This window comes from Suncus etruscus, chromosome 7 (genome assembly GCF_024139225.1).
Source record: "Suncus etruscus isolate mSunEtr1 chromosome 7, mSunEtr1.pri.cur, whole genome shotgun sequence".
Lineage (NCBI taxonomy): Eukaryota > Metazoa > Chordata > Mammalia > Eulipotyphla > Soricidae > Suncus > Suncus etruscus.
The window spans coordinates 131,361,413-131,368,727 of record NC_064854.1 but is presented as its reverse complement, the minus strand read 5'-3'; the positions used below and the strand labels follow the sequence as shown (position 1 = coordinate 131,368,727).

The 7,315-nt window shown below is 46.7% G+C and overlaps 1 pseudogene; it reads left to right on the top strand.

The window, feature by feature from the left end:
- The first annotated feature begins 6,601 nt into the window (after positions 1-6,601).
- LOC126014857 (uncharacterized) lies at positions 6,602-6,730 on the top strand (annotated as a pseudogene).
- The last annotated feature ends 585 nt before the right edge of the window (positions 6,731-7,315 follow it).

Genomic DNA, 7,315 nt, shown 5'->3' with positions numbered 1-7,315 from the left:
TAAGAATTCCAGGTACATTGGCTTTTAGACTGAAAACTCCGGGTCTTCTCAGAGTTGGAACAGACAACCTTCTCCCCTCTTCCCCACCCTCCACTGTCAGAAGCCATGTTAGCCACACCCTCATTCCACAGACCCCATCATTGTGAACACACTGACCCAGTCTACAGATCCTGGTGTTCCTGGAATGACTTCCTCAATACCCCCAAATTCCTCAATATTGACACCCAGTAGGAGCAAACCAAATTCGATGCTAATCAGATGCCATCACCATCACTGAAGTGTCAATGGCTTTTGCACCACTGTTCCTTTGTCTTTTCCAGCTTTCTTCTCTACCTCCAGGAGCCACAGCTCCTCCCCTGCCCCCAACTTGGTAACCTGAGTTCTATTTTCTAAGTCCCAAAGTTTGTTTTCCCTGGAGACCGTTAATTTCCTTGCTTTGTTTCTTTATATACCACATAATAGTGTCATCATTTATATTCTTTTGTCCGCATCCTTCCTAATGACTTGTTTGGCTCAATCTGAAAACCCTCTAAGTAAAACCAAGTTGTTAGAAAGCAGGCTCTCCTCTTTTCTCATAGCTGACTTGTATCCCATTACATTTTTGGACTATACTTTCTTGTTTTGGAGTCATACCCAGAGGTACTCATGGCTTACTACTGTCTCTGTACTCAGGGATTACACCTAGTGGGGCTCCCGGGAACATAGAGGGTGCTGAGGATTGAACCTGGTTGAGCTGCCTTGCATGGCCAAATGATCTCTCTACCCCACTCCATCCCAAACACAATTTTTCTTTTCTTTTCTTTTCTTTTTGGTTTTTGGGTCACACCTGGCAGAGCTCAGGGGTTACTCCTGGCTCTACGCTCAGAAATCACCCACGGCAGGCTCCGGGAACCATAAAGGATGCCAGGATTCAAACTACCATCCTTCTGCATGTAAGGCAAAAGCCTTATCGCTGTGCTATCTCTCTAGTCCCCAAACACAATTTTTTTTATCCTCTTATCTGTTCTTGAACATTTGTTCTATTTCCAGACTTTGGTTATTGTAAATAGTGCCCTCTTTTTTTTTTTTTTGGTTTTTGGGGTCACATCCGGCAGCACTCAGGGTTACTTCTGGCTCAGAAATTGCCCCTGGCAGGTACAGGGGACCATATGGGGATGCCGGGATTTGAACCACCCGTCCTGCTGCATGAAAGGGCAAACGCCTTACGTCCATGCTATCTCTCTAGCCCACGTAAATAGTGCTTTTTTCACCAATTCTTTCCTCTTTTAACTCTCTTATGTTTATGTTCTTTATTTTTGGCAGGAGGAAGGGCCCACCAGGCAGTGCTCAGAAAGATGTATGTGATGCTGGGATTTTTTTTATTTTTATTATTTTTTTTTTTTTGCATTTTGGGCCACACCCAATGACGCTCAGGGACCACTCCTGGCTCTGCGTTCAGAAATCGCTCCTGGCTTTGGGGGACCATATGGGACGCCAGGGGGATAGAACCGCACATCTCTTCTAGTATAAGCACACGCAAGACAAAAGCCCTACTGCTTGCACCCCTGGGATTTTTGTTTTCTTTTTTGGTTTTTGGGTCACACCTGACAGCACTCAAGGGTACTCCTGGCTCTATGCTCAGAAATCGGCCCTGGCAGGCACAGGGGACTGGATTTTTTAAATTGAATTCATGTTTAATAATTACAGGCACTATATTCCCCTTCCCCCCCTGCCCATGGCAGCAGAAGGGTCGGTGCAGGGGCTGGGGCATATGACCCCAGCAAACGAGGACAGCAGTCCCATGAGTGATTTTCAGAAAATAAATAAGGACCCCAGGGGCAGGTGGTGTTACCTCCTGCAAGACCACACCAAATTTTAAGACTTTATATAAGAATAATATCTCTTGTGTCCCAGGGAGGAGGGAGGGCACCTGGAAGCATCCTGGAGGGGTCCCCAGGCAGCCCAAGCCATCCTGCCTCGCCAGTCACTTTATTGAGTTCAGATACATTCCAGTACAGTGGGTGTTGGGATTTGAACCATTGCCATGGTCCTATGAAAGTGAACGCCTTTGGGACAGAGAGAGAGCACAGAGGTAAGGCATTTGCCTTGCATGCAGAAGGATGGTGGTTCAAATCCCGGCATTCCATATGGTCCGCCGAGCCTGCCAGGATGCGATTTCTGAGCGTTAGAGCCAGGAGGAACCCTGAGCGCCACCGGGTGTGATTCACCCCCCCCAAAAAAAGAAAGTGAAACGCCTTAAGCCTCTGTACTATCATCTCTTTGGCCCTATTTAAGCTGCCTTGATTTCACTTAAGCTGCCCTGAGTTTCTTTTGGAAGTCAGATACTTCAGAAATTCCTCAGACTTTGCCCATGCACCCCCCTGAACAGTGTAGGTGAGAGCTCATCATAAAGATGGAAACTGCACCACACACACACATCCTCCACAATAACCACATGTCCTCCAGGTTGTTGCCCTCTGTAGGAGCAGCCCCTGTCCCATGTATGTGCCCTGGACTGGGCTGGCTACGCGATGGGGGACTTGGAGAATAGAGTTGGCTCTGAGGAACAGATGTGGTCTGGGCGTTAGTGGTTCCTATATTGCTGGGGTGCTCAGGAAAAAAACAGCAGGAAGTTCAGGTCAGAGCCTGACTTGACAATCTCACCCAGCATTACTCTCCTGTGGCAGCGGCCTGCCTACGGTTCCTAGCCACACTAAAGCTGCCCTCTCTGTCCACGTCTGCAGGGAGGACTCACAGGGGGTCATTATGGCCCAACAAACTGAGGAAGGCTTTTGCAGAACTAGCTGTAACGATCTGTGGCAAAACTGCTGCTTATCACATGACCAAGCACTGTGTCCTGTCACTGACAGTAAGGCTCTCCGACACGAGCTGTGGAGTGGGGTAGGTCTTCCTCACAGTCCCGCCATGGGATCTCTGCAGTGCATTCTGGGTTTTCCCACCATGATCACAATCCCAAATCCCAGGTACCCGGTTTTACTCAAGGGGGTTGCTAAGATTTTTTTTTAATTAAATATAATTTTTATTTTAATCATAGTGGCTTACATATCATTGGTTTGCTAAGATTTTTTTTCCTCCTCCATACCCCTGTTCTCTCTCGCTAGCCTGAATGGTTGATTTCACCAAGCAGAAAGTCCTGTGTCTGCCACCCAACTTTCTCCATTCTGAATGGAGGGACAGGCTTGCGCAGGCCTCAGTGTGTCACATGTATCTGTCCTGCCAATTAGAAAGGAAAGAAAAGCTGTCCTCCGAGCTTGCCTCTCTGGGTTTGTGGCATCGCTTGTGAATAGAAGGTGAATGATTTTCTATTGTGGCACTGTTGACAATGGCCAAGAAGTGAAAACATACAAACATTCCTTTCATTTAACAGGGATGTGGTAGAAAAAGACAACAGACCATTTGAATGAAGAATGGATACAAGGCTACAACATGAATAGACCTGGAAAGTGCGTTTGGTCCGAGATTAACCAGACACCAAGGGCCGCTCATGGGAAAATCTCATGTCTAGGAAATATGGTGAAACCAGCAAATCAAAAGAGAAAATGTTGGAAGTGAGAAGCAGAAATGGGCTGTTGACAGTATGGAAGTTCCTTTCAGAGAGATGGGAAAATTAGAAAGAATAGTTGGGGCCTGAAGAGATAGTATAATGGTAGGGCATTTGGCCTTTCAAGAAGCTGATTCGAAAAAGACGGTGGTTCGAATTTTGCTCCCATATCATCCCCCATGCACTGCCAGGAAGGGACTTCTGATCACATGAGCCAGAGTAACTCTTGAGTACCGCCGGGTGTGGACCCCCCCAAAAAAATAGGTGATTGCATAATACTTTAGGATACATGAAAACCATCAAACCATTTTAAGTAGTAAATTCGGGGGTCATATCAATTTTTATTTCTGTTTTTTGGGCACAATCCAGCAGTGTTCAGGGCTCTGATGTTCAGAAATCACTCCTGACGAGGCACAGTGGACCATAGAGGATGCTGGGGAATTGAACTTGGGTGAGCTACACGCAAGGCAAGTACCCTACCTACTGCACTATCGCTCCAGCCCTTGGTGTGAATTTAACCTGAATAAAAAAAGCGAGGGCATTTGCTACAAACATTTTTCTCTTTAAAGATCCAAAGTCTGAAATTATCCTTACACTCAGATCTGAAAGTTTCTCTGTCACAAACCAGGGGAAGTTGAGGGATGAAGACTTCTGTGTCATGGAGCCAGTTTTTCAGGCCTGAGTGAGTTGGGACTGGCCTCTAAAGAATGCCACCTCTGGGGGGCTGAGTGATAGCACAACGGTAGGGCATTTGCCTTGCACATAGTGACCCATAACAAGCCTGGGTTTGTCCCCAGCATTTCATGTGAACCTCCGAGTCGGCCAGGAGTGATTTCTGAGTGCAGAGCCAGGAGGTAACCCCTGAGGCACGGACGGCTGGGTTGTGGGCCCCCAAAACCAAAAAGAATGCTACTTTGGGAATAAAGAGACAAATAGTAGTTGAGGCACTTATTTTCCTTGCATGTGGCTGACCCGGCTATCAATCCTGGTACCTTCTATGGTCTTCAAAGTTCACAAGTGTGATCGCTGAGTTCAGAACAAGGAGTAGGCCAAGACCACAGCTGGGTGTGGCCAATTCCCTCTAGCCAGTGGCCTCTAGCCCAAAAGAAAAGAAAAGAAGAAAAGACAAAAAAAGAAAGAATGCCACTTCTGTATGAAATCATATCCTGTGGTGACAGCCCTGTTTGCTTCAATCAGACTTAAAGAAAATGGCACGTGCAGGGCCCACAGTGCTGCCGCAAGGCCACCCAGGCACTCAACTACGGCCCCCTCCGTGTCGGCTGGCCCCCCCCATACCCACTGCCTGGGAAGCAAAGGCCATGGCACCGAAGCACCCCCGGCACCCCACAGCCTCCATGCAGAGGTGAGTCCCGAGCAACTCCCCCAAGAGAATCGAAAAGCATGGACAACGAAAAGCTCCATCTGTTCTATTAGCTCTTTTCATGGTTCAGAGCCTGGCTGGCAGGCAGAAAATTCCACTCAGGGAAACAAAGAGGCGCCTGAAAGGAGGAAAGACGAAGGCCCAAACCAGGCTCGAGCTCCTTGGCTTCACTGTGGTGCAGGAGCGAGTTCCAGAAATCCCACTTAAACTGCGAGCGTGCTTCCTGAGAAAGGACTGATCTAGACTCAGTGTTTCCTTCCCAGGTCATCCAGGATAAGGGGAGTGAGTGGCAAGTGGTTTAAAGGAAAACAGGTGTGTGTAGGCTTGGGATATGGTTTGGGGGTATTTTGGGGAATGAAGTCCTGACACAGGGCCTTCAAGTTTTCCTTCAACTTCCTTTGTTGTTGTGCTGGCTGTTTTTGGGGCCACACCCCGCTGCACTCTGGGGTTACTCCTGGCTCTGCACTCAGAAATCGCCCCTGGCAGGCTCAGGGGGACCAGATGGGATGCTGGGGATTGAATCTGCAATTTGTCCTAGGTTGGCAGTGTGCAAGGCAATAGCCTTACCGCTGTGCTAACGCCCCTGGTTTCCCTCCCTTCAATTTCTGATACCTTCCAGGAGAGAAGGCTTGGTTTTGGCTGCTTCATCTTCCACCTCCTTCAGACTTTGCAGGACTCTGATTTTGGGAACACTTTCCACGAGGCACTGTGTGCTTATTTTTAGTTAAAAAATAAATATTAAATATTTGCAATTAAGTATGACAGCCTGTCACTTAGGGAGCGATATTTATATCACTGTCAAAGTAAAGGCTTAAAAAAAAAAAAACTTTGCTAAGGAAAGGATGAGGCAAGAATCATGATGCTAGGATAAGAATGAGAGGGAGGAAGGTTTGAAAATTCCTTCACCGTGTTGGTGTGTGTGGTGTGTGGTGGTGTGTGTGTGTGTGGTGTGTGAATTTGTAATGCAAGCTGAACCCAGGTCCTCATGCATGTAAGCACTGAATCAACATTACTAAGAACTTGAAAATGTCTATTCCTTTCTGTTCCTTGGCTGAAACAAAATGTAAAACCATTCCATCCTCCCCAGACTCTCTCCACAGTCTTGCTTTTCTAATCCATGTTTCCGGGGCAATTCCATTGCATCTAGTAAAATATCTATGAATCAGAATTCAGTGGCCAAGGGAAAACACAAATCAGAAGGTGTTCCCTATAACTGCTAGAGCATCCGTACTTGATGATACAACCAGTGACTTTGACTGAGGGTGGTGTTAGGTCGTATACCTTACTTTACCTAAAACAAAGAACAGGGCCCTGGCTCCTTTACAAAAATACATTTTTGTTTACAACTTGGATTTACCCCAAAGCAGAGATGTTCTTCCTTGTAAACCTTGATGGGACTGGCTCAGATAAATCTTGACTGCCTCACTCAGGGTGGTCTCTGTAATTCAATAAAAAGAGGAAATCTGACAGGCAGTCGACAGCCAGATTACACATGTTTCACTCTTTGCCTCATCTGGATAATTTCATGAGTGACCTTGCTTTATACTCATTCACCTGGGCTTGGAGATACAGGGCATGCGGTGACTTTACAAGGTGGCCTTCAGGACAATGTGTTCTCCAAAAAGAATCTGACCTCAGAAGAAGCCTTTTCTTCTTTTCCTTCCTGTTGCCCTTTTCCTGTGCCCTTCTAAGGTTGACTTCGTTGCTTTATAAAGGTTAAATACAGAAGGGTAAAGTAAGTCTCTATAAAAGCCAAGAAAGGAGATTGTATAAAAGCTCCTTCTTGGATCTTCTTTACAGTCACAGTCAAAAAAAAAAGATGCTATGGGGACAGAAATGTAGCACAGTGGTGGGGGCATTTGCCTTGCAATGCAGGCTGACCTGGGAGGGACCCAATTTGATTTCTCGCATCCCATATGGTCCCCAGAGTCTGCCAGGGGCGATTTCTGAGTGCAGAGCCAGGGAGTAACCCCTGAGCACCACCGGGTGTAGCCCAGAAAACCAATCAATCAATTAATAAATAAAGTTTTAAAAAAAGAGCTAGTATATAGGGGCTAGGAGAGATAGCATGGAGGTAAGAGCGTTTGCCTCTCATGCAGAAGGTCGGTGGTTCAAATCCCGGCACCCCATATAGGTCCCCCGAAGGTTTGCCAGGATTTGATTTCGGAAGCGTCCGTGATTACTGAAGTTCAAACTTAGGGGCCATAGAGATAAGCAAACGGGGGTTCAGGCATTTATTTGCCTCTTTCACATGGTCAACATAGGTTTTGAACCTAACACTGTATATGATCTCCTGAGAACTGCAAGAAGTGGTCCCGGGAGCATAGAGCCAGGAGTAAATAAATAAATTTCAAATGAAAAAATAAAGGTTGAGGGGCTGGAGGTGAAAGCAC